This window comes from Mustela lutreola, chromosome 8, assembly GCF_030435805.1.
Source record: "Mustela lutreola isolate mMusLut2 chromosome 8, mMusLut2.pri, whole genome shotgun sequence".
NCBI classification, from domain to species: Eukaryota; Metazoa; Chordata; class Mammalia; order Carnivora; family Mustelidae; genus Mustela; species Mustela lutreola.
In genome coordinates, this window is record NC_081297.1 from 129,068,598 (window position 1) to 129,095,996 (window position 27,399).

General features: G+C 40.5%; 1 pseudogene; it reads left to right on the plus strand.

Annotated features, from left to right (window-relative positions):
- The first annotated feature begins 21,213 nt into the window (after nt 1-21,213).
- Nucleotides 21,214-21,692, plus strand: LOC131839836 (large ribosomal subunit protein uL15-like; annotated as a pseudogene).
- Nucleotides 21,693-27,399: the final 5,707 nt, after the last annotated feature.

Genomic DNA, 27,399 nt, shown 5'->3' on the forward strand with positions numbered 1-27,399 from the left:
CAGAAGCAAGAGGAAGCCCCACTCAAAATTTGGTTTAGATGTCGAGACTGAAGATGCCACACATACCAAAAGACTATGGAAAGATTTATTATTTACACAAGTGAGACTCTTTCGGGGGGAGTGGGGCAGGACTCCCAACCAGGTTCAAAGCAGCTTGAGAACACAAGGACAGGAGACTTGGCTGGGTTAGGTGTTGTGGACAAGGCCAGAATCTCCCACCAGCACCAAGGAAGAGAGCATCCTGTATTTCTTATCAGCTTGCCCAGATGAGCTGAGAAGGAGAGGAAAAGATGAAGCTTAAAATGTGTCAGCATCGGAAAATGGAGTCGGATTCTCTCCCCTCCAGGGCTCTGAGGAACAGGGTACAGACATACAGACAGAGAACAGTGAAGAGGGGCCTGCAGAGACATCTTCTCCCTCTCACCACAGGTCCTGGCCTCTGGGAGGGGGAGGGGCTCCCATGGACTCTGTGAGATCTTTGACCAAGACAACTAAAAGCAAGCTGGCAGTGCCAGACTAAACCACAGCTGGAGAAACCCTCGGGGAGCGAGATCTATAGAGAATCTCTGGGGCCTGGAAAGGAGAAGTGTCACCCACATGCGGTGAGCTCATTCACGCCATCTCTTTGGGCAAAGGACACTCTGGAACCTAAAGTTTTACAGAAACTTTATAAAGCAAAGAAGAAAACTCACCCTATTTAGATGAAGGACTTGGTCTCACACAGATGTGATTTAATTTCATAGAAAGTGTTCTCTTGCCCAAAACATCTGTCTTGTGGACGCCCTAGAGTCAGACTTCCATCAGCCCTCCTTTAAATTCAGGGGTCAGATTCCCATCATGTTTAGGAGAGCACTAGAGAGGGGTACCTGGGTGGCTCAGTGGGTTGGGCCTCTGCCTTTGGCTCAGGTCATGATGCCAGGGTCCTAGGATCAGGCCCCACATCGGGCTCTCTGCTCGGCATGGAGCCTGCTTCTCCCTTTCTCTGTGTGCCTCTCTGCCTACTTGTGATCTCTCTGTGTGTCAAATAAATTTTTAAAATCTTAAAAAAAAAAAAAGAGCACTAGAGAAAAGAGCATTTTTTGTGGACTTGGATTCAAGGTCCCCTTTTGCCACTTTTTGTCCTTGAGAAATAAACTCTTTCTGAGCCCCAGGTTCTGCTTCTGGTCAATGGGAATAAATAATATCTACTCCATCTCATCAGTTCTAAAATGTACCTTTTCCTTGCATTTTAGCATCTCTGAAAACTGGATACAATCAGGGGCTCTTACAAATTTTAACTCGCAGCTTTTTTTCTTTGTGACACATCATGCTGCATCTTAATGGTCAATGGTATCTTAAATTCATGAAACACACTATTTCACAGGGCTTAGAGAAGGTGAATGTGAAAACATGTTATTCATTATAAATTCTATATAACTGGGGTTTTTTAAGATGTTTGTATTTATTTGACAGAGCATGAGCAGGGGGAGAAGAAGGCTGGACAGAGGGAGAGGGAGAAGCAGACCTCCCACTGAGCTGGGAGCCCAATGTGGGGCTCAACTCCAGGACCCCGGGATCATGATCTGCACCAAAGGCAGATGTTTATCTGACTGAGCCATCCAGGCACCCTGTTTACGTGTTTTATATACCTCTTTGAGCCTCAGTTTTCTTAACTGTAGAGTGGAGATAATAATGGTACCAACCATATGGAGTTGTTGTAAGGTTTAAGTACATTAATAAATATAATAGGTTCAAAACTGTGCATGGCTTAGAGCAGGAGACCTTATTATAATTCCAAGACTTCTGATTCATTTGAAGACAGGATGGTTATTGATTTATTCCCTAAACATTGAATGTTCTACAAGTCCCAGCAGGGTTCTAGAATCAGATTCCGTGATTCTGAATCCTGATTTTGCTACTTACTTACTCTGGGCAATTCCCATATTTTCATTTAGTCCCCTCTTTAGTATCTGTGAAATGAGAATTACAGAACCTGCTTCAGAAAGTATGAGCAGGCCTTAAATAGGTTGATACATGAAGAGAGCCTAGCATAGTGCCTGGCAAGTGGAAGTCTTCAATAAATGCTAGTTCTCATCTTCAGTAAGCAATTCTGCTTTGAAGAAGCATCTGATCTAGCTACAGGATGGCCCAGAAAGAGAGAGTTACAATACAAGTAAAGGAGGGCCCCTTGATGCACTACCCTTGTGTAAGTCCTGTCAATGTCTATGTCTTCTAGTCCAAGACCATCCAGGAACATACTTGAGGTTAAATGGAGGCATTGTTCCCTGCTACAGGGATATCTCATACCATGAGGAACCATGAAAAGAGTCTCAGAAAGAGGGTTTCAGGAAGGGCTTGCTCCAGGAGTTGGGCCTAGAGGAACTGTGAGGAGCTGTCAGAGAGTAGGGAGATTTAATAATTATCTTAAATTTTATTTATCAGATAAGAAGAAAGAAGCAAGGCTAGAGGAGTTACTGAAGAAAGAGTAGTCACTCCTGTTAACCAGGAGAGGGGGTTGTTTGGCCATTTTTGCAGTTGGACAGTTGCAGTTTCTAGCCTCATTCAGGCATAATTACAGACATGTCTTATTTTTGTCTTATTCTATCCCTGCAAGTCCTCATCTGATGTTTATATTCTCTGAAATTACTTGTGTTCACCAAGGGAATGATATGACACAACTGGTAGCAAGTAAGCTAGCTACTAGCTATCAGTTCTGGGGATGACCAACTGCCCCAGTTTGCCTGGGACTGGGAAGGCCCCAGTCTGGGCCAGAGGACTCTCAGGGCTAAAATGGAGACAGTCCCGGGAAACGGAGATAATAGGTCACCTTAACTGTCAGGGCTGTCTTTTTTGTTTCTCGGCTCTCACCCCTTTTGATAACATGTCCTGTGAGTTACCTAATTGATACTTTTTGATTGACTCCTTTGTCCTTTGTCTGCATGAGGATATACTTTGGAGGCAAAGTCCCAGCCCTATCATTTACCAGCCACATGGCCTTGAATGAATTACTCGATATCTCTGAGGCTCTGGTCTGCTCTAAAATGGGGTTGCTGCATACCTCATGCAGAGGCTTAATGAGCGAACGATATCTGCACCCACGCCGTGCACTCCTCCCTCTCCTTCCCACCCCTACCCCATTCCAATCCGAGTTGTCCCCTTTCGTGCAACAGCCCTGGATGAACAATCATACCTTGATAACCTTATCTGTATAGCTCTTAGCATGGTTCCAGGTGCCGTTCAACACTTAAAAATCATTTTAATAGTATAATCACTGTTTGTTTTCTTCTCTTCAGTACCTCCACTTAACTTCTTAATGCTTCCCAATTACCTTTCCTTGCGAAACTTAGACCAGGAAGTAATTGAAAATAATAACAAACTGCATTTCCGGATTTACAGTTTACTAAATGCTTTTCATGAAAACAAACACCACAAAAACAAACACACAAACAAAACCTGGAAGGCAGGGATTATCACTTTCCTGTTTACAGATTAGCAAACAGGTTTGCAGAAGCCATATACCCGATTCAAGATCACACGGGTGGTAAAGAAACAGAACTAACCTTCTGAGTCTCCACTCTGCCCTAAAACAACTTTCCCCAGACTCAAAACTGGGCACCAAAGTATCCCCATCCCCCGCATAACAGAGACCCTGGATAGGGCCTTTTGGCCAGATGTGGCTTTTGAGATGAGCAGCTGTCGTCTCTAATTTCCTGTGCGGTCCCCTGGAGTCCACAGCTTCATTTCACTTTAAATCCAGCAGGGCTCCTGCCAGACCCACGAGAAAATCCCGAGAAAATCCCATTCGAGGTGGAACCACTGAAATCTGATTCAGAGCTCTCTGCTGAGTCTTCCTCTATCAATTCGGCTCAGGCTTGGCAGCTGGGCTCGGCTGGAACTGGATAATTCTAACGTCCTTTTGGCTTGCCATTCCCCGCCTTATTGCCCCAAGAAAGGATCCCAAATGGACTCAAGACTGTTGCACTTTGGAACCCTTCAAATGCCATAGACTAAGCAGAAATTACAACATAGGGTTTGGTATTTAACTCAGACAAGTTCCAAAATATTTCCTCGCCTGGAGTTCTTCCCCGGGGAAAAGCATTTGTGGTATGCAGATGGAGGGTGTGGGGCTGGAGGACACCCAGGAATGCAAGATCGAGAGCCTCGAGTCTTACCAGCTGAAGGTGTGTGAACACTCGACAGCTTTTCAGGGGAACGGAAGCCAGTGGGATTTGTGGAAAGGCAGAAAGAGGCGAAGGTTTGGCGTCAGCTGACCCAGGTTCAGGTTTGGCGTCAGCTGTCCCCGTGCTCACAGGGTGAGATGCTGCCACGTGCTCCCCACTCAGTCTCTCCAAACTTGTGCTCCTCTTTGTAATAAAACAATAAGGCCTGCCCCGGCCCTTCTCCTTAGGATGGTCCTGAGCTAACAGACTCAAAAGTGCTTTAGAAACAAAATCGCTAGACAAGCATAGGCTGTTAATATGAGAGTGCAGCTGTCCAACGTTTGCCACGTATTTTCCAAACAGAGGTTCACGATGCATTCCAATTTTCTTTAGTCTTTGTTTTTCCTTCCGGTTCCTTTGATCACCCTGCACAAGCTCAAAGTAGCCAAAGAACAGGTCAGCAGTTGTTTCAAAATTCACACAGTGATTTAAGCCAGCATGTGGTATTCCAACCCAAAAAGACAGTCCCAGAAAGCCTAAGTGACTGAGAGGAGGGGAAAATGCTTTTCGCTCAAAATATGGTTTGTGGTTTTTATTTCTCCAATCTCTAAAGAAAATTTGTATTTTGATTCAGAGGAGGAAAATAAGAGATCTTGAGAACTGGAAAGGGAAGTTACATCTCACACACACTTAAAGATGCTTGAGAAGAGATCACATTTATAAAGCTAATTAGTAGTGTAAAGTAGAGTTGTAAACACACAGCCGTCGAGAAATGAAATCATCAAAGCGGAGTTCCAAGTATTTGCAAAGCTTTGCTAAGCAAAGTTAAATTTGCTTATCGCAACTTAAGTCAGAACTCTATCTAGTAGATTCTCATCTTTCTCTAGGGAAAGATTCTTAGAAAATATAATTTACCCGTCCTTTACCTCTTAGTAATATTTTTCTTTCACCCACACTGGGGTTAATAGGTTTTCTAAGTACTGACTATATTGTTTATAAATAATCCAGAAAGGACTGAGAGGAGGAAAGTCCAGAAATATGTTTCTCCCTGTGTGTGCTGCCCTTCCAGTCTGGCCCCGCTTCTGTTCCCAGTAACACCCTCACCTCCTCCCCCAACCCCCATGGTATGTTTCCAGCAGAATCCTTCTGTTTTCCCGTCTTTCCATTTCTTTTTTTGTTTTAAGATTTTATTTATTTATTTGCCAGAGAGAGAGCGCACACAAGAGAGCACAACCACAGGGAGTAGCAGGCAGAGGGAGAGATAGAAGTGGACTCTCAGCTGAGCAGGGAGCCTGATGTGGGACTCGATCCCAGGACCCTGGGATCATGACCTGAGCCGAAGGCAGACACTTAACTGAGCCACACCCAGACACCCCAAGTCTTTCCATTACAACAAGATGACTGATAGATGAGCCTATTTGTGGACAGGTGACAGGCAGGACACGTGCACATACACACGGACCACGTAGCGCGAAATCCTTCTACAATGCTGACCAGCCCTCAGACAATGGAATTTGGATTTGGCGGTTGACTCTTGGACTCAGTCCAGAGGAGATCGTTTGCAGAAATGCCAAAGGTCCTCACCACTGTGCAGAAACCTCGCCTTCAAGGCTGTGCCCTCAGCGTGAGGGGATGCAGTGTGGGTCTGTTTGCAATGCTGGGGATCAGAGATTGGAAACTTTCTTAATTGGCCACAAGGGGGCCTCACTGTTGAGAACCCCCATTCATAGGGTTTAGGTTGCAGTCTTAGTCCTCCAAGCAGATGGCAGGCACAGAGGTGTATTTTTAAAAGATTGCCATCAAAATCGTTTATGGAGAAGTGACAGCTTTTCTGTTATTGTCTGGATTCCTCATCTAACATACCAAGAACAACAAAGGTTTAAAGTCTCCAGTGAAAGAAAATACAATATTATGCATTTTTTAAAATCTGATGTTACAGCCAGATGTTTTCTGTTCAGCATTATACACTTCTGTTGAATTCCCCTGATATTGTGATGCAGAGTGATGAATCCGCTACTTAATATATTCCCATATTTTTTTTTAAAAATGGATATACTAAAGACTAAACACATCATAAATTGCTTCTGCAAAAGGTCATAACTAGCTTTAGGCTAACAAAGATAAGAATGTCCATCACCTACATGTCATCATCGAGCATATCATTTTTTAATATTTCTTTGGTGGAAGATGTTCCTTTCTAGGTCTCCTCATGTAATGTACCAGGGTTTGGGTGAAATTTCACATCACATGGCATAGGCACAGGCCTAATTGGATAAAGGAAAAAATTTCAAGGCCAGATTTAGCATGACAAGGGCCCATAGTTGCTCCCTCCATCCATGAGAGGCATGCCAGGGTCTGCTGGACCCCGAAAGAGCAGAAAGCCTGAAAGAGCAGCCTTATCAGCACGCCGAGCTGTCTGGTTGGGGGGTGCCAGCCACTTACAGGTATTATCTGGGAATGTCAGCTGCCCAGCCCCTGTAGGCTCTGGTGCCTCAAGAATAGTTCAGTTCAGTCTCTCCCCAGGCAGGGGGAGGAAGCTCAAGTTCCAAGAGAAGCTGAGCTTGGGCACTGCCCCTCCGACTCGGAGAAGAACAAGGCCCTGGGGCCTACATAGCCTCTGGCTCAGGAAGTATATCAATCCGCCAGAGCTGCTATAACAAAATACTGGAATATTGTGAGTGGCTCTGACAAGAGAAAGGTATTTCTCACAGTTCTGGAGGCTGGAGTCCAAGATCAAGGAATTGTCAGCTTCTGTTTCTCAGAGGTCTCTCTCCTTAGCTTGCAGATGGTTGCCTTCTTACCAGGTCCTCAACATGGTCCTTTCTCTGTGCACATATACTCCTGCTGTGTCTTCCTCTTTTTGTAAGGGCACCAGTCCTATTGGATTAGGGCCCCACCCTCAAGACTTCATTTAACCTTAATTATCTCCTTAAAGGCCTTTTCTTCGAGAACAGTCACATTAGGAGTCAGGGCTTCAATCTGTGGCTCTTGGTAGAGGATATAATTTAGTCCATAGCACCAAATAAGGACCCAGGATTATTTGGGACTATCCTGGGCTTTTTATATAATACTGAGACCAACTGAAGAAGCAAAATGTGGTATGACAATATAGTTTTAATTTTCATGTCTTTGATTACTAATGAAATTATGTACCTTTTCACATACTTATTAGCCAGTTATTTTCCTTCTATGACCTATTTCTGGACTTCATTTTTCTTTGGGGATATTAGTATTTACTCTATAATTTGTCAAATATTTTGGGGTGCCTGGTGGCTCAGTGGGTTAAAGCCTCTGCCTTCAGCTCAGGCCATGATCAGCAGGGAGCTTGCTTCCCTTCCTCTCTCTCTGCCTGCCTCTTTGCCTGCTTGTGATCTCTGTCTGTCAAATAAATAAATAAAATATTTTTTAAAAATTTGCCAAATATTTTTATATAGACTGTCTTTTACTCCATTACGATTATCATGTGATTTTTTTTAATTGGATATGTTGATGACATATTTTGCATTAATATAAAAGATACTTGGGGGCACCTGGGTAGCACAGTCACTTGAGCCTCTGACTCTTGGTTTTGCCTTGGGTCATGATCTCAGGGTCATGGGACTGAGCCTCATGTGGGGCTCCATGCTCAGCAGAGTCAGCCCGGGTATTTCTCTCTCTCCTTCTGCACCTCCCACTTGTGCTCTCTCTCCAAAATAAATAAATCTTTAAAAAACATATATATATATATATGTATATATATATATATGGGATACTTGTTGGTATTTCTCTAATATCTATACTCATCCTGTAGCCTCCTAATACTTCTCAGAGGGGTTCCAGAAAAGCTGACTCGATTGGAGTTGTCCAGGTCAGGTATAGATCTTACCCAAGCCAATCAGCACGAGCCCTGCCCCATGACTGGTACAGGTTAAGGATGTGACCCAAGTTGGTCTACTCAAGATGAGTCTCCGAAGTCCTGTCTAAATGTTCTTACAAATATATCCCCTATTTCTTGCTAAACAAGAAAAAAACACTGAAACATACCAACTCGGGAGCTGCTGTCAACCACCTTGGGGAATCCATGTAGCATGAAGCTCACAGCCAAAGGAAGCAGACCAGAAAAGAGAGCAACTGAGTATGTTTGGTATGTTGTTCAACCGCACATCAAGCCTCACCTTAAGGAAGCCTGCTTCAGGATTTCTCAGTTACATGAGGTTGGGCATATATATATTCACTTGTACACACTGGAATAGCCATTCTGGTTGTACCTGGTTGCCCATTCCTCCTAGTCAGGTATATTTTATAACTGGTCAATCCCCATGCTGCACTGGTTGTTAAATATTTTTAAGATCAGGACACCTGGGTGGCTCAGTGGGTTAAGCTTCTGCCTTTGGCTCAGGTCATGGTCTCAGGGTCCTGGGATCGAGTCCCGCCGGGCTCGCCGCTCGGCGGGAGGCCTGTTTCCCCTCTCTTTCTGCCATCTCTCTGCCTACTTGCAATCTCTCTCTCTCTCTGGCAAATAAATAAAATCTTTAAAATATACATATTTTTAATATCATCCCTGTATATGCTGATAATTGTCCTTTATTATTAAACTGGTTTGAGTACGATTTGATGTTTGCTTAATATATTAGCTGTCAAGGTTTGGGGGTTTGTCTACCGCAGCAACTAGTGTTGCCTTGACTAACTTAAAGGGAAGGGGCTTTTCCTGAATATCACTTTGCTAATTAGAATTCTATACCATCATTTTTATGTAAATCAAATCCCTAAGCACTGCTATTTTTGTTTAAAGAAGAAAATTCCGTGGTCCTTGGGTGGCTCAGTCAGTTAAGCTTCTGACTCTAGATTTCGGCTCAGGTCATGATCTCAGGGTTATGTGAGATTGAGCCCGAACCAGGGTCTAGCCCTGCTCTAGACCTCCGAGCTCAGCGAGGAGTCTTCTTTCCTTCTCCCTTTCCCTCTGTCCCAACCCCTGCACATGCGCGTGCTCTCTCTCTCTCTCTCTTAAATAAATAAATCTTTTTTTAAAAGTTGTAAGTTGTTTGTAAAGCAATATGTGTGAAGATTTCTCCTTCACTTTTGTCTTTTTCCCAAATTTTTTATAATTATCTCATCCTTATCTAATTTTTTTTAGTTACTCACTTGCATTGAGTTTTTCCAATTGAGTTCCAATTTAATTTTCACAGTAACAATTCTTTTTCCATACTTCTATTCATCAGTGTACATAAATATTTGATTAGATTACAGAAACACAGCTGACATAAGCTGTAATTATCATAGCAAAATGGCAAGAACACAGCAGAGCAAACTGGTCATAAGCAGTCATTCTCCATGGACATCAGTCAGGATGTTTTACAGAAGACATGATGAACTTTTCTTAATCTGATGAATTGATTAAGTGGAGATAGACCAACTGAATGCAACTGAGTTCAACTTCCTTACTATTTCCCTTCAAAGTTTTCCATATATTTGCATATAAAACTGCTCTGTGGCTTGGTATTTTTGTTGTTTACATATCAGGTCCTAGTGGTAATGTTGTGCTAACGTTATAGAATGAATATGATGGTATCATTTGCTTCCATATAATTTACAGAGCATAAGAATTATGCTTAAAGAAATTCCTGAATAAAATTTTCAGATCTTGGAGTGTTTTAGAGGTAATTCTCTTATAATTTCTTCCAGGGTTGTTGTTCTAATCAGATTTTTCTACTTCTTGAGTCAGTTCTAGAAATGTGTTTTCTCAGAAAATCATCTACTTCATTAAAGAGATTTCCATACACATTAGCATGAGTCAGGCAGAACATTCTCCCTTTAGCGTTTCATTATGGAAAATTTTAAACATACATAAAAGTAGAAAAATGACTGTAACAAACCCCCACATATCCATTATCCAGCTGTGACAGTATTCAACATTTTTGCCAATATTCTTTTACCTATGACCTTACCACTCTTTTTAAATGGAGCACTGTATTTTTTTTAATTTTTTATTTTTTATAAACATATATTTTTATCCCCAGGGGTACAGGTCTGTGAATCACCAGGTTTACACAGTTCACAGCACTTAGCAAAGCACATACCCTCCCCAATGTCCATAATCCCACCCCCTTCTCCCAACCCCCCTCCCCCCAGCAACCCTCAGTTTGTTTTGTGAGATTAAGAGTCACTTATGGTTTGTCTCCCTCCCAATTCCATCTTGTTTCATTGATTCTTCTTCTACCCACTTAAGCCCCCATGTTGCATCACCACTTCCTCATATCAGGGAGATCATATGATAGTTGTCTTTCTCTGCTTGACTTATTTCGCTAAGCATGATACACTCTAGTTCCATCCATGTTGTCGCAAATGGCAAGATTTCATTTCTTCTGATGGCTGCATAGTATTTACAAACGTAGTGATCCAAAGGGGCACGTGCACCCAAATGTTTATAGCAGCAATGTCCACAATAGCCAAACTATGGAAAGAACCTAGATGTCCATCAACAGATGAATGGATCAAGAAGATGTGGTATATATACACAATGGAATACTATGGAGCACTGTATTTTAAAGCAAATTTGACTTCCCATCATCCCACCCATATAAACTTGTGGAATCCTTCTTACAGAAAAGAACTTTTTCTTCTAGGTTTACCATTTTACATCTTTTCTCATTTTAAATGTTTTTTCTCTTTTCTTCTTTATTTTCCCAAGGTTTTCTTAAAGACATTGGTTCTTTGGTCAACCAGTTCTTAGATTAATGTATTGATTTTCCAGTGTTTCTGTTTTCTAATTCAAAGATTTCTATTAGTAGTTTATTTAATACTTCTTCCTTCCCACTCCTATACTTACATTGGTTCAATTTGTTTTTCTTAGGTTGAATGTTTGCTTTGTTGAATAATGAGATCCCTTGAGAATATCCATTTGCTTCTGAACACAACTTTGGCCTTATCCCTTACGGTGTTCTCATTTTTCATACTTTCTGAATAGTCTATAATTGTGGTTTTTAATGTCCACCTTAAATTAGGAGTTATAAATAAGTTGTTTCTTTTTTTCCCATTTTGGAGGGTCTGTGAGTTTTTATTTAAGATGCATATTAATTTTGTAGCATTTGTTTTCCTCTTACCCACCTCCATGTTTAGAGTTTATTATTATGGCACTTATTATAATACCACTACATTATTGGGAAATTTCTTATTTTTAAATTATATATATATATTCACTTTAAATAATTTTAACACATTCAGTTTTGTAAGTGTCTGCAATTAGTAAATTAGTCAGACTTTAACAAATTTCGGCACTTTCTACCATCTCTGTAATGATTTTCATCTTGATACATGGTACATGACCAGGGCCATCTACATCTTGAAGACTTAAAGACTACATCTTTAAGAAACTTCTTGTCAAAATGCCATAGTAAGTATATATTTTTGAGGTCCTCTCCTCTGCTCTTTTTATGATAGATAAAATACAGAAGAAAATAAAAGTCATAACCATGTGAACCAGACATATGGTGTTGAACATTTCACAATATATACAAATATTGAGTCATGGTATACACCTGAAGCTAACAGAATGTTGCGTGTTAGTTACATTTCTATAAGAAAACTTTAATTTAAAAAAGTCACAGCCATGCTCAAAAACAAATGAACGTTAAGTCCAGAACTAGAACAGAAATCCAAAGCATTAAATAGGCCTCAGGAACCTGGGCCCCAGGTCCAAAGCAATGAGTGGTGGCCAGAAGTGCAGCAACTGTGGGGTAACAGGCAGGTTGATATTGATAATTAATAACTAGCAACACAGGCAACAACCAGAATGGATGTCACAACCAATTAGAACTGCGGCTGGAAACAGACAATAGGGCCACTCCTGAGCTTACAACTGACTTGCCCTACAAGCAGGAATAAGAATAGCAGGAGGCCAAGTGCTGTGGCTTGAAACCAGAGCCAAGGTTAAGCATCCCAGGTCAAAAAGGAGTCTGGAAACAACCACTATGATCCAGAGCAATGTCTGTGATGCCGCAAGCTTAGAAGGCAGGCAAGCTTTGGCCTCTCCACTTGGCTTCCAAGAAAGTCATTAATAGGCTCAGGCCCAACATCACTGTGGGGCAGGAGCCCCAAAGAGCCAATCAAAGACCTGGGGACTCCACGGACTGGATGGGAACAAACCTCAAAACGGCAATGGTGGGGAATCAGAGAAAGAAAACAGAAAGAAACAAAGTCTTCCACTCAAGAAGGGCCTGCAAACTAAAATCCAGACCAAACACAAGATGAAACCCAATGTTAAGAAATTTGACTGAAAATAAATAAGGGAAGTGAAAAGTGCAGCATAGGGAACGTAGCCAATAGTATTGTAATAATGCCCTCCAGCAAGATCCACACCGCCCAGGTAAGGTCAAAACACACCCTGCATTTTGAACCAGGGTACAGACAGTTGAAGACTGATAGAAAGTGCATTGCGAATTACTTTAAAGTAAAAATACTTGCTCTATTTCAGGCCACATTGTATTCCTCAACCCATCCCCATTAGTTGTTCAGCAAATGAAAGTTCTCCAAGATATGCCAATACCTTGAGAATTTGCTCTACTTTTTGGAAATGCATTGCCTTTTTTTATATATAAGACATACCAGCAGGTTTTTACCAGGTACCATTTTCAATTTCAATATAAGCCAACCCAAGCTTAATTAAAAATACACTTCCTTGTCTAGCCTTCTACCCCAGAAGTTATTTCTAAGAAACAACTCACACAGGAGCCTAGATTATCCATTTATGTTCACTGAAAATGGCTATTTAATTCTCATGTTTAACTAGAACCTGACTACCTTTATAAAAATGAACCAAATGTAAATGTAATCTCGGCCTGTGGAGACAAGATATAGAATGTGGAGAATATTTGTGTGTTTTTTTTTCTCTGTTCAGGTATCACATAGATTCATAGACGCCCAACTACATTCATAAGAACAACTGGTGCTTGTTCAGGGTATAGTGACCCATGTGTAGGATGACTTAAAACCATGTCATATAAGGAAAAATTGATAGAACTAAAGATGTTCACCCTATGGGGCACCTGGGTGGCTTAGTTAGTTAAGCATCTTTCTTTGGCTCAGTTCATGATCTCAGGGTCCCGGGATTGAGCCCTGCATGGGGTTCCCTGCTCATTGGAGAGTCTGCTTCTTCCTCTTCCTCTTCCTCTGCCTCTCCCCCCATTCATGCACTCTTTTGCACTCTCTCTCTCTCCCATATGTGCTCTATCTCTCTCTCAAGTCAATAAATTAAATATCTTTTTCAAAAATAAATAAAATAAAAAATAAAGATGTTCATCCTGCAGAAGAAAGGATTTGGTGACAGGAGTGAGGGGTGCGGCTTCAGGGGGAGTAGAAATGTAATGGCCTTCCAATATTTGAAGGCTGGCATGTAGAAGAGAAAATGGCCTTGCTCTAAAAGGCAAGAAGAAAATGAGACCCAGAATCAATAGGTGAAAACTTTAAGAAAGCAAATCACGGCTACGGATGTCCTTACAGTGCTGGGCCCCATTTAGAACAGACTGTCAGCAGAGGTGTCTTCATGCAGAAAAATTTATTCACAGGAATTTTTATAGAGGACATTCAAGAATCCACAGGGTCATTCATCTAGAAGATCTTTACCGTCCTTTCCAATCCTAAAATGTAATGATACGGAGAAAACTATGGAGATGTGACGAATAAATGTACTGTGAGATCCTGGGTTGGATTCTGGCCAGAAAAAGAACATTCACAAGGAAGCTGGCAAACTACACTAAGGTCTGCAGAGTAGTTAATAGCATTTTATCAATGGTGACTTCTTGGTTTTGATCATTAGAGGAAGCTGAGAACTCTCTACTCTCTGGGAACTATTTTTGCAACTTCTCTGTAGTTGTAACATTATTTCAAAGGAAAAGCTTTTTTAAAAAATTAAACAGCTGGGTGCCTGGCTGACTCAGTTGGGAAGGAGCTTGCATTCTTGATCTTGGGGTCTTGAGTTCAAGCCCCACATCGGGTGTGGAGATTACTTAAAAATAAAACCTTAAAAAATAAAAAAAAATTTATCTTAAAAAAGAGGTGGTTCATTCAGTTGAGTGTCTGACTCTTGGTTTTGGCTCAGCATCGTGGCGTTGAACCCTGGGTTGAGCTCTGTGCTCGGCATGGAGTCTGCTCAAGTTTCTCTCTCTCTCTCTGCCTCTGCCCTGCCCCTCCCTAAAATAAATATGTTATTCTTTTAAAAAATTAAAAATTAAATTAAAAACATTAAACAGCAATATCAAAAACTTCAGGGATAAGAAGAGTCCACAGTACCGAAGTTCCAGAACATAGTCTGTTGCCCACCCATCCCCTGGGCCTAGCCTCCCTCAGTTCTATCAGATGGGCTAACTTGATGATATACAAACAGAAAATAGTGTTATTTTCCTCTATCACTCCCTCTGAACATGCTCTGTCAAACTGCCCTTCTCCCCAAGCCCAGACAACATCTCAAGCATATTTCGTACTTTAAGATTTTTAAGCTATGTTCAGCAATTAAAACTCATTAAAAAGTTCTATTTAAAACTTCAATCACATACCCAGTTCAGAGTCTCCCACCACCACACCCCCTGCCCCAGCCCTACCCCGACCTACAGCATGGTGACCACAGCCCTACAGCGTGGAAAGGAGGTACTATCAGTTCTGCCTTCATCTCCTTCATTCTCCTTCTCCTCAGTGGGCCACTTTGGCCTCTCCAAGGTCAGGGTGGAGGGGTAGGAGGATTAGAAGGAAAAGAAACAAATGTATTTTTGTGGTAGGTCCCATTAAAATATGGTAGATGATGGCCTTGAGATAGGAGGAGCATCTATGCAGGCTTTCTCCAATTTATGGGCTTTGAAAGACTCACTGTAGAAGCCACCTGATTGAAAAGCTCCCTAAAAGCAAATGTACTTTCCCACTTCTCTCAGAAATTTCTCACACACTTCTCAGCTCCTGCTGAGAGATACACCATAGAGCAGCTTATTGCTGGGGTTCCTTTACCCCACAGGCAGCCCTCCTGGTTGAAGGCCAGCCATCTTCCAAAACATCTCCTAGGAAACACATATGCCCGCCATTGAAAATTCTGGTAGCGCAGACAGCTCTCTCACCATTGCCCTGCTCACTCACTTTGAGTTCACTGTTTGGTCTGACCAGCCTCCCACATTTCATAGTCATCAGGCAAGAAGCAAGCATCTGTTTCCATTAATGTATGTCCCTAAACTGTCCAGAAGACACAACCATTTCTCCACGAATTCTCCAACCCTGCTCTATTCCAATGACAAGGCACTGCCAGAGCCTCCAATTCTCTTGAGGGCCCCCTCATAAGAAGAAAAAGGGAAATGCCACAACACTGTCCACTACCTCAGAGACCCTTCTTAATTTCTATTCTCTTGCACTCGCTCTAAGTGTGTGATGGAGGCTGATAACAATTTTTCTGTCTTTACATTATTTCTGCACAGATATGTCTAATGTTAGTACCCCATTTGGAAACCTGGGGATACTTATCACCTTTCATTCTCTGCTTTGGGGCTTCAGATGAAATTTCACGACACCATGAAAAGTCCCATTCAATATCCTATTACACTTACAACACACCATGACGCCTTCCACATAAACCCCTCAGTCCTTTATCAGGACTATCCACAGACTACACAATGGGAAACAGAGAAGCTGTGATTTTTGGCAGAGGCCTGTGTCTGGGCTGCTGAGATAAAACTTTTGGAAAGATTCAAACCACAGACTTTTGCAATAGTTACACAATCACTTCCGGCCCACCCTCATGCTAAATGCATTCCAGAAAACTGAACATTCCTTAGGAGGCCATTATACAACTGTAGCAGAAAGGGTTGAATTTGATGTGTAGGACTATCTTTGGGGGGTTGAAAATATATCAGATGAGAAGAAAAAGACATAATTAGGACAGGATAGCTTTATATTGCTAAAGGCCATTCTGTAGAGAAGGGATTAAATCATTCTGAATCATTCCCAGGACTACTTAATGGGAGCCATAAGGAAGCCAGTTTGGGGCCCGATAATATTCATTCATTCACTAATTCATTTACTTATTTCTGCTATGCTTCAGGCTCAAATTGGGGCTGGTGTTGTCACAATGCATATTTGGTTCCAACCCTCAAGGAGCTAAAAAAAAAAATCTCCGTATTGGAACAAGCTGTCAACAGAAGTAGTGAGATTCCCCCACGGATCTCACACATGCATATCTTGGAAGACAGTGAGGAGGGACGATTCAAGATTGAGGAGTGAAAGTAAAGAAGCAGTGAAACAGCTGAGCTTTCTAGTCCCTTCAACCCTTCCAAAATTAAGGTTCTATCTACACTCATGAAGGCACAGCACAGACATGATGTCCTGCTGGCAGTCTGCATAAAATAGAATGAAAGAGTCAGGGAACTGGCTTGGTTGCAGAAATTAATTTCAGACAGATAATAGGACCGAAAGTGTACAGAGTCCAAAGTGAAAGATGTGTGTGATGTGTTCATCAAAATGCAGATAATCAGTAACAGGATTTCCATCAAGGAGACCTAGTCTGGCAGAGGAACTCAGGTAGCTAGAGAGTAATGGAAATGTTTATGAACGGTATATATGCACTTGTGCTAAAACACAGAACAAAGAGAAAGATGTGTGATTGTTATTGTCCAACAACATTACGTGGGGTTTTTCCTGCCTCTACGTTTGTGACTGAGGGAGCAGGTGTGCTTAAATAAAGTACTGGATACACCAAGACATCCACTTCCAGCCTATGCATAAGAAAGAATGCCAAGGGTGCCTGGGTGACTCAGTTGGTTAAGCTTCTGCCTTGGGCTCAGGTCATGATCCCAGGGTCTGGAGATCAAGTCCCATGTCAGGCTCTGCTCAGCAGGGAGCCTGATTCTCCTCCTCCCTCTGCCTGCTGCTCCCCCTGCTTGTGCTGTCAAATAAATAAAACCTCTAAAAAATAATTAAGACAGAATGCCAACAATGCTGTCATGCTGGTGGTATAGAAAAGTACATCACTGTCTTCCCAAACCATGTGGGAGAGACTTCAAGAAATGCAAAGGTAAAAAATGGAGGTAGAGATTCCCTGTCAAGGGAAGAACACAATCTTGGTCTTGTAAACACATGTTTACCAAGAGGCAGAAACCAGTATGATTGGGGGAGAAAATCTGGGGGAGAATATATTCAATTTTCTGTTGTTGCCCTAACAAATTACTGCAGGTTAGTAGCTTAAAAGAACACAAATTTATTACCTTACAGTTTATTGGGCAGAAGTCCACTTTTTTGGAGACTCTAGAGAATAATCCATTTCCTACTCACTTAGGCTACTGGCAAAATTCAGTCCCTTGGAGTTGTAGAACTAAGGTCCTCGTTTTCTTGCTGGCTATACCTGAGGACCATTCTGAGCTAAATAGAGGTCACCACATTCCTCAACTTGTGGCCCTCTTCCTCCATCTTCAAGCATGGTGGAGAGCATCCCTCTAGTGTCACAGTTCTCTGACCTTTCCTCTATAGTCACATCTCTCTCCTTGACTATAGCTGGGATAGGTTCTCTACTTGTAAGGACTCATGTGGCTTGATGATTAGATTGGGCCTACCTGGATTACAAAGGATAATTTCTCCATCTCAAGTTCCATAATCTTAATCACATCTGCAAAGTCCTTTTTGCCATGTAAAGTAACACATTTGACTGGAAGTCCTAGTAACAGCAATTAGACAAGAAAAAGAAATAAAAGGCATCTAAATTGGTAAGAAGTAAAACTTTCACTGTTTGCAAACAACATGATACTATATATGGAAAAACCTGACGACTCCACCAAAAAACTACTAAAACTAATAAATGGGGCGCCTGGGTGGCTCAGTGGGTTAAGCCGCTGCCTTCGGCTCAGGTCATGATCTCAGGGTCCTGGGATCGAGGCCCGCATCGGGCACTCTGCTCAGCAGGGAGCCTGCTTCCCTCTCTCTCTCTCTCTCTGCCTGCCTCTCCATCTACTTGTGATTTCTCTCTGTCAAATAAATAAATAAAATCTTTAAAAAAAAATTAAAAAAAAATAAAACTAATAAATGAATTCAGTAGGGTCGCAGGATACAAAATCAATATACAGAAATCTGTTGCATTTCTATACAGAAATTAAGAAAACAATCCCATTTATAATTGCACCAAAGATAATAAAACAACTAGGAATAAACTTTAAACAAGGAGGTGAAATACCTGTATTCTGAAAACTACAAAACACTGATGAAAGAAATTGAAGGCAACACAAACAAATGGAAAAATATTCTATGCTCATGGATTGTGAGAACAAATATTGTTAAAGTGTCTATACCACCCAAAGTAATGTACAGATTAATGCAATCCTATCAAAATATCAATAGCACTTTTGACAGAACTAGAACAAACAATCCTAAAATTTGTATGGAACCACAAAAGACCCCAAATAGCCAAAGCAATCTTGAAAAAGAAGAACAGAACTGGAGGTTTCACAATCCCAGATTTCAAGATCTACTACAGAGCTGCAGCAATCAAAACAGTATGATACTGACACAAAAACTGAGACATAGATGAACAGAAGAGAATAGAGAGTCCAGAAAGAAACCCACAATTATATGGTCAATTAATTTTCAGCAAAGGAGGCAAGAATATGCAATGGGAAAAAGACAGTCTCTTCAACAAAAGGTGCTGGGGACACAAAAATAAACTCAAAATGGATTAAAGACTTAAATATGAGACCTGAAGCCATAAAAATCCTAGAAGAGACCACAAGCAGTAATTTCCCTGACATCAGCCATAGCAACATTTTTCTAGATATGTCTCCTGAGGCAAGGGAAACAAAAGCAAAAATAAACTACAGGGACTGCATCAACTAAAGTTTTCTGCACAGCAAAGGAAATAATCAACAAAATCAAAAGACAACCTACTGAATGGGAGAAGGTATTGGCAAATTAAATGTCTGATATTTAGTATCCAAAATATAAAAGAACTTACACAACTCAATATAAAATATATATATATATACCATTAAAAATGGGCAGAAGACACAGACATCTCTCCAACGAAGACATACAGATAGCCAACAGACATATGAAAAGATGCTCAACATCACTCATTATCAAGTAAATGCAAATCAAAACCACAATGAGATATCATCTCACAGCTGCCAGAATGGCTAAAATCAAAAACTCAAGAAACAACAGGTGTTGTCAAGGAAATGGAGAAAGAGGAACCCTCATGCACTGTTGGTGGGAATGCAAACCGGTGCAGTCACTGTGGAAAACAGTTTGGAGGTTAATCCAAAGAAGGCAAAAACACTCATATCAAAAGATACAAGCACCCGTATGTTTATTGCAGCATTATTTACAATAACTAAGATATAGAAGCAGCCCAAGTGCCCATCGAGAGATGAGTGGATAAAAAAGATGTGGTATGTATATATAATGAAATACTAGTCATCCATAAAAAAGACTGAAATCTTGCCATTTACAATCACATAGATGGATCTTGAAAGTATTATGCTAAGTGAAATAATCAGTCAGAGAAAGATAAATACTATATGATTTCACTCATAAGTGGAATTTAAGATACAAAACAAATGAACAAAGAAAAAAAGGAGATCAACCAAAAAACAGACCCTGAACTATAGAGAACAAACTGGTGGTCACCAGAGGGAAGATGGGCAGGGGGATGGGTGAAATAGGTGATGGGGATTAAGAATCCATTTATCATGATGAGCACTGAGTAGTGTATAGAATTGTCAAATGGCTGTATTGTACACGTGAAACTAATATAACACTATACACTAACTATGCTGGAATTAAAATTAAATACATATATAATAAAATGTTCAACTAAAAAATAATATTTAGTAACTTTATATAGCGCCCGATGGTAATCACCATTATTATAGTGAGCACTTAGTAATCTATATAATTGTTGAATCACTATATTATATATCTGAAGCTAATGTAATATTGTATATCAACTATATTTTAGTTTAAACAAATAAAAAGTAAGGGTGCCTGGCTGGCTTAGTCAGTGGAGTGCACAACTCTTGACCTTGGGGTGGTGATTTTGAGCCCCACTTGGATGTAGGTATTACTTCAAAGAAAAAAGCAAAAAAATCAAAACAGTACCGCTATGGAAAAAACAAGTAACAGATTCACAGTTTCCAGGGATTAAGGCATGCACATCAGCAGGGGCAAACAGGGGCACTGCTCCTCCTATCTCAGAGGGTTTGATCTGTGTTCTCTAGTTTGGGTGCACAGAGAATGGTGCCTGGTTCTCACCTAGAAGAGTCCAAAGGGAAGAGGCTGGCTGGAACAGTGTATGATAGATAACAAAGAGAGAACACTGCATTCCCAGAGTTTAGAGAAGCACCATGCCTCTGTGGGCCAAATGAATGCTATAAAGAATAGCCAGATCATGAGAGGCTGGGGAGCTCAGCTGGTTAAGCAGCTGCTTTGGCTCAGGTCCTGATCCTGGAGTCTGATGTTGTGCCCCATGTTGGGCTCCCTGTTCAGCGGGGAATTTGCCTCTTCCTCTCCCTCTATCCCTTCCCCTGCTTGAGTTTGCTTGCTCTCTCTCTCTCTCTCTCAAATAAATAAATAAAATACTAAAAAATAAAAATAAAGATAAAAAAGAAGAGCCAGGCCAGAGATTTCTTGAAAGGACACCACCCAAGAACACTGCCTGCCAAGGTCCAGGCTGTCCCAGCAGAAAGAGGCTGCAGGGTATGAACTGCTGGAGTTGGGTTGAGGGCATATCAAAAGAGGACAGCAAGGGAGAGCCTCACCCACATTAGGAAATGTTGCAGCATCAGAGGTCTCCAACAGAGAGTCCCCAAAGAACCCATAAAAGCCCCCTATTTGAAAAATGATCAGTGTTTGGATGTTTGCTATGAAGAGGGTTTTCACAGACTAACACCAACTAGGTTTTAAAAAAAATACTCCCCTTCTTCCTGCTTAACCCTGGAGCATCTACAAATAGGGGAAAGAGGTAGAAAGAGTAAGAAAGGAAAAATGGACCTCGGCTCCCCACTTGCCTATTTCAAGTATCTTGGAGACAGGGACAAGAAGCTTTCAATCAGATATGGATAACTGCTCTTTCGTCTGGACTGCAGACATGCCATCCAGACTAAAGAAGACCTACAAACTTTGGGGGCCACGGCCGCATCAGCAAGCACCAGAAGCACCCAGGAGGCCAGGACAATGCTGGTGGCCTGCATCACCACAGAATCAACTTTGACAAAAATCACCCAGGTTACTTTGGAAAGGTCGGTATGAGACATTACTACTCAGAGGAACCAGAGCTTCTGCCCAACTGTCACCCTTGGTAAACTGTGGACCTTGGTCAGTGAGCAGACACAGGTAATTGATGCCTTAAAACAAAACAAAACGAAACACCAAGACTGGAGCTGCTCCTATCTTCGATGTGATGTGATGGGGCTACTATAAAGTTTTGGGGAAGGAAAACTCCCAAAATAGCCAGTCACCATGGAGGCCAAATTCTTTACTAGAAGAGCTATGGAGAAGATTAAGGGAGTGAAGTGGTGGGGGGCTGTGTCCTGGTATCTTGAAAGTACATGGAGTGAGTTTCATTAAATGCTAACAAGTGCTCAGACACGAAATTAAAGTCTTGAATTAGAGTGGGCTGGGATTGTTAATACTTCAAAATGTTCTAATCTCCAGGGTCCAGAGAAACAAAAACCTTAGACACCATCCAGAAGCTTGGAATGGAGTTTAGCTGAAGGTTTTATTGGAAGGCAGTGGTGAGAAAGGACTGAGTGGCTTCTTCCTTGCACGGCACAACCAGTACATTCAGAAAACCATTAGAGTTTCTGAAACTAAGCACTGGCACATAAAGGTGCTCTTTTTATTGTAAACAAAGATAATCAAAATGGAGTAGAAGAGAAGAATGAGGTTGAGAATACAAGCTTGGAATCTGTTGCCAAATTTATGGGGTGACCACTTTTTGAACAAAAGATGGGACCTGTGATCTGACAAGTAGGAATGAACACAGATCAACAAAATAGAATATCTGAATTAAGGATATTCCAGAAAATCTTTAGCTGTTGTAAGTATTCCAAACATGTGGCAATGAGGTGGTATGATTTTTTTTAACCCTTCCTTCTTTGTTAGAACATGTTGTAAGATGAGATCTCCCCAATACTTCCGATACTGGTCAATCTGGGGGCAAGCAGGAAATTATTTAGCAATAGTTGCTCCATTATGAGATTTCATTCTATTCTGGAGCTGTTAGACTTCTGTTTAAAATGAATTCATCTCAAACAACCAAAACAAAACCAAAAAAAGTACTCTAAATGTGAATCAATTTGTGGCTACCTCCTTGAAGCTGAATTTCCCATAAAGTGCCACACTCCCTACTTCATTCTTACTACACAGTTGGGTCTCGTGGGTGCCAACCAAACTGAAGGTATTAATACCTCCCAGGAAGGACAGTATATTTCCTCTGTGGGGAAATGTTTCTCTCTCTTTCTCTCTCTCTCTTCTCTCTCTCTAACATATACACACACACATTCACCATTTAATAATACTACTATAATCTAACCTTAACTCTATCTGTCCTGATTTCCTTACTCAGCTTATACTCCCATGAAGTTCTCAGCATGCTGGAACACTAGGGCCTCAGGGGTTTTGACAGTGAGCTCAGCTCAAATCTCTGGAGTAATAATGTTTTAAGTTTTGAAACACTAAAAGAAATTACAAATAATATGATCGATGGTTACCTTACTAAAATATGCAAAATTTGTGCTACACAAAAACTATGCTGGAAAGAAATACAGCAGACTAAATAATATTTATAGTAATTAAATAAGGAAAGGATTATTACCTACATTAAAATGAGCTTATGAAAATTAGTAAGAACATTATTCAGGCTCCCTGGACACAAATGAATAGATGAAATAAACAAAACACTTTGCATTAAAAAATAGAAATTATAATTAGTAAACACAAATATGAGGAAATGCTCAAATAGTCAAATAAATAATTAAAATAATAACAAGACACCATTTTATACCAATTTGATTTCAAATTAGAATACTCAGGGAGTGCCTGGGTGGCTCAGTGGGTTAGAGCCTCTGCCTTTGGCTTGGATCATGATCTCTGGGTCCTGGGATCAAACCCCGCATCAGGCCCTCTTCTAGCCAGGGAGCCTGCTTCCCTTCCTCTCTCTCTGCCTGCCTCTTTGCCTGCTTGTGATCTCTGTCTGTCAAATAAATAAATAAAATCTTTAAAAAATAATTATAATAATAATACTCAGGAACGGTGAGGTAGTGCATTTTCACCTGCATAGAATAAATGGGTATGACAATGCTTTTTGAAAGAAAAGTTAACATAGTAAAGAGCTATTAAAATGTTATGTCCATTGATTCAGAAATCCTATTTCCACAGATTCATTTTAAGAAAATAATCCAAAGTATTTTCTAAATTTGCATATAGATTCCATGGCAATATTATAATATCAAAACAAAACAAAGCAAAACAAACCTGGGCTGTGTGCCTTACAGCTTGGAAATGGTGAATAAACAATCTTCTACCTAATATATGGAACAAAAGGATCCTAAAAAATAAAAAATGAGAACAGATTGATTTTCAAGTAACAGGAATATGAGAGCACTGGGTTTTTTTTTTTCTTTGTTTTTTTATTGATGTTGCTCTAACAATGTTTGTATAGTTAAATGCTTTCGTTTTTTTTTTAAGATTTTATTTATTTTTTGATAGAGATCACAAGCAGGCAGAGAGGCAGGCAGAGAGAGGAGGAAGCAGGCTCCCCACTGAGCAGAGAGCCCGATATGGGGCTCGATCCCACAACCCTGGGATCATGACCCGAGCTGAAGGCAGAGGGTTTAACCCACTGAGCCACCCAGGCGTCCCAGTTAAATACTTTCTTGATCAATGAGTTAGTACTCATGATAAAGAACCATCCTTTTTTCTTTCCTCTTTCCTGTTGCTGTTTTCTGCAGCATTGGCAATTCAAAACAGTCATAAGTAATCCTTAGTTTATACTGTAAATGCTCCATGCAAAAAGATGCAGTCTATTAATTTGTCCTCAGACTGCCACGTTCCAAACCAGCTCATTCGAAACCTCCTATGTCCAGTGAGGCTCTTCATTGTTTTTAACCATCTGTCAATTTATTTCATCTTGACTTTGGAAATTCTCAACCTAAAGTAGCCTGTCTATATTCTACTTCTAAACACAATGAGACATCTGTGAAGCGATATTTTTCCTGAAACATCCACACTTTACTTTGACAATTCATCACTTTTTAGAGTGAAGTTGACATTCTGAATGAAGTCCAAAGAACATGATACACAATAAGAAGTTAATGGGTCCAATAATTATAAAGCTGCTTTAAAAGGAAAAAAATAATAAAAAGAAATAAAAGGCATTCCTTTCAAATCAAATCAAAAGTACTAAACCATAGTTTGTTTTGTGAAACACAGTCTAAAATTAGCTTAGAATTTCTGAAGGAAATTGTGCCATCTAAAACTGAATCATCTTAATCCTAACAAAATATATTCAACAAATCAGGAACATCCTTGAGAGATTCAGTGTTAACCAAAGATATCTTTGCAAGTGTCCTTATATATTTAATGTTGAAAAGAAGTAGTAGAGCTAAGGTTTTTATATGAGAATACTAAACACTTGAATTAGATTTTAAAGTAGCTTAATTATTGTGACTGTATTATGTATGTACATATGTATTATGATTACAAAGCTGTAAAAAAACAGGCACATAGATCAATGGAACAGAACTGAGAGCCCAGAAATGGACCCTCAACTCTATGGTCAACTAATCTTCGGCACAGCAGTAAGAATGTCCAAAGTGGGGGGGGGGGGGGAGTCTCTTCAACAAATGATGTTGGGAAATATGGACAGCCACTTACAGCAGAATGAAACTGGACCATTTCCTTATACCACACTCAAAAAATAGACTCAAAATGGATGAAAGACCTCAATGTGAAAGAGGAATCCACCAAAATCCTTAAAGAGGGGTGCCTGGGTGGCTCAGTGGGTTGGGCCTCTGTCTTCAGCTCAGGTCGTGATCTTGGGGTCCTGGGACTGGGCCCCACATCAGGCTCTCTGCTTGGCAGAGGGCCTGCTTCTCCCCCTACCCCCACCTACTTGTGATCTCTCTCTCTCTCTCTCTGTCAAATAAATAAATAAAATCTTGAAAAAAGAATATTTTAAAGAGAACACAAGCAGCAACCTTTTCTGATCTCAGCCACAGCAACTTCTTGGTAGACGCATCTCCAAAGGCAAGGGAAACAAAGGCAAAAATGAACTATTGAGACTTCATCAAGATCAAAAGCTTTTGCACAGTAAAGAAACAGTCAACAAAACCAAAAGACAACTGACAGAATGGGAGAAGATATTTGCAAATGACATATCAGATAAAGGGCTAGTATCCAAAATCTATAAAGAACTTATCAGACTCAACCCTCAAAGAACAAATAATCCAATCAAGAAATGGGCAGAGGACATGAACAGACATTTTTGCAAAGAAGACATCCAAATGGCTAATAGACACAGGAAAAAGTGCTCCACATCACTCGGCATCAGGGAAATACAAATCAAAACCACAATGAGATACCACCTCACACCAGTCAGAATGGCTAAAATTAACAAGTCAGGAAATGACAGATGTTGGTGAGGATGTGGGGAATGGGGACCCTCCTACACTGTTGGTGGGAATGCAAGCTGGTGCAGCCACTCTGGAAAACAGTATGAAAGTTCCTCGAAGAGTTGTAAATAGAGCTACCCTCTGACCCAGCAATTGTACTACTGGGTATTTACCCCAAAAATACAAATGTGGTGATCCAAAGGGGCACCAATTTTATAGCAGCAATGTCCACAAGAGCCAAACTATGGAAAGAGCCCAGATGTCCATCAAAAGATGAATGGATAAAGATGTGATACACACACACACACACACACACACACACATGCACGCACACACACACACACACACACACAGAGAGAGAGAGAGAGAGAGAAATATTATGCAGCCATGAAAAAATGAAATCTTGCCATTTGCAACAACGTGGATGGAACTAGAGGGTATTATGCTAAGTGAAATAAGTCAATCAGAGAAAGACAATTATCATATGATCTCACTGATATGCAGAATTTAAGAAACAAGAAGAGGATCATAGGGGAAGAGAGGAAAAAATGAAACAAGATGAAACCAGAGAGGGAGACAAACCATAAGAAACTCTTAATCTTAGGAAACAAACTGAGGGTTGCTGGAGGGAAGGGGGTTGGGGGTAGGGGATATCTGGGGAATGGACATTGGGGAGGGTATGTGTTGTGGTGAGCGCTGGGTATTGTGTAAAACTGATGAATCACATATCTGTAGCCCTGAAACAAATAATACATTATATGTTCATTTATTTTAAATTTTAAATTTTAAAAATAAAAAAATAAAGTAGTCTAAGTAATTTCCGAATTACAGTTCTCTTACTTGCATAAATTTTCTTTAAATTCCTACAAGATATTACATTTTTAAAAATATATTTAGATCCCAAAATGTTACAAGTTTCACACTGTTTCATACAATATCAAGAATGTTACCACTAATTTTATCATATTACTGATTCTTGGTTATTTAGAGCCCGAATCCATTTCACGAGCACCATGTTTCTATGAGGGAATTTCAATGAAAAGAGTGGTTGTCAATCTTTGCTAAATATTAGAAACATTTGGGGCTCTTTAAAGAATATAAGTTTCACCAAAAACCTATTAATTCTGCGGGAGGGGCTGGGAACTAGCATCAAACTTTATAAAAGCTTCCTATGAAAGTCTAATGATCACCCAGAGAGATTTTTCCTCTCTTCCCCTATGATCCTCTTCTTGTTTCTAATGATCACTGCAATAAAGTCATACTTCTACCCTTTCTCCTCATACCTCACTTACTGATCCCCAAGTGAGAAATTTACCTGCCTTGTCAGTGTTTAGAGTATAACATGCATTGCTTCATGTTCCTCTATTGGGAGGAATTAATGTTTTAAAAAGCAGTACACCATCTCCCTTAAAGTCAAACACATACTTACTATGCAATACAACAATCACACTCCTGGAAATTTCCTCAAGAGAATGCAAATGTAAGTCCACACAAATACTTGTGGAAAAGTGTTTACAGGAGAATTATTCATAACAGCCCCAAACTGCAAACCCAAATGTCCAGCACCTGTTAAATGTGTAAACAAACTGTGATCCATGCAATGTAATACAATTCAGCAATAAGAAGAAACAAACTACTAATACACGCAACAATGTGGATGC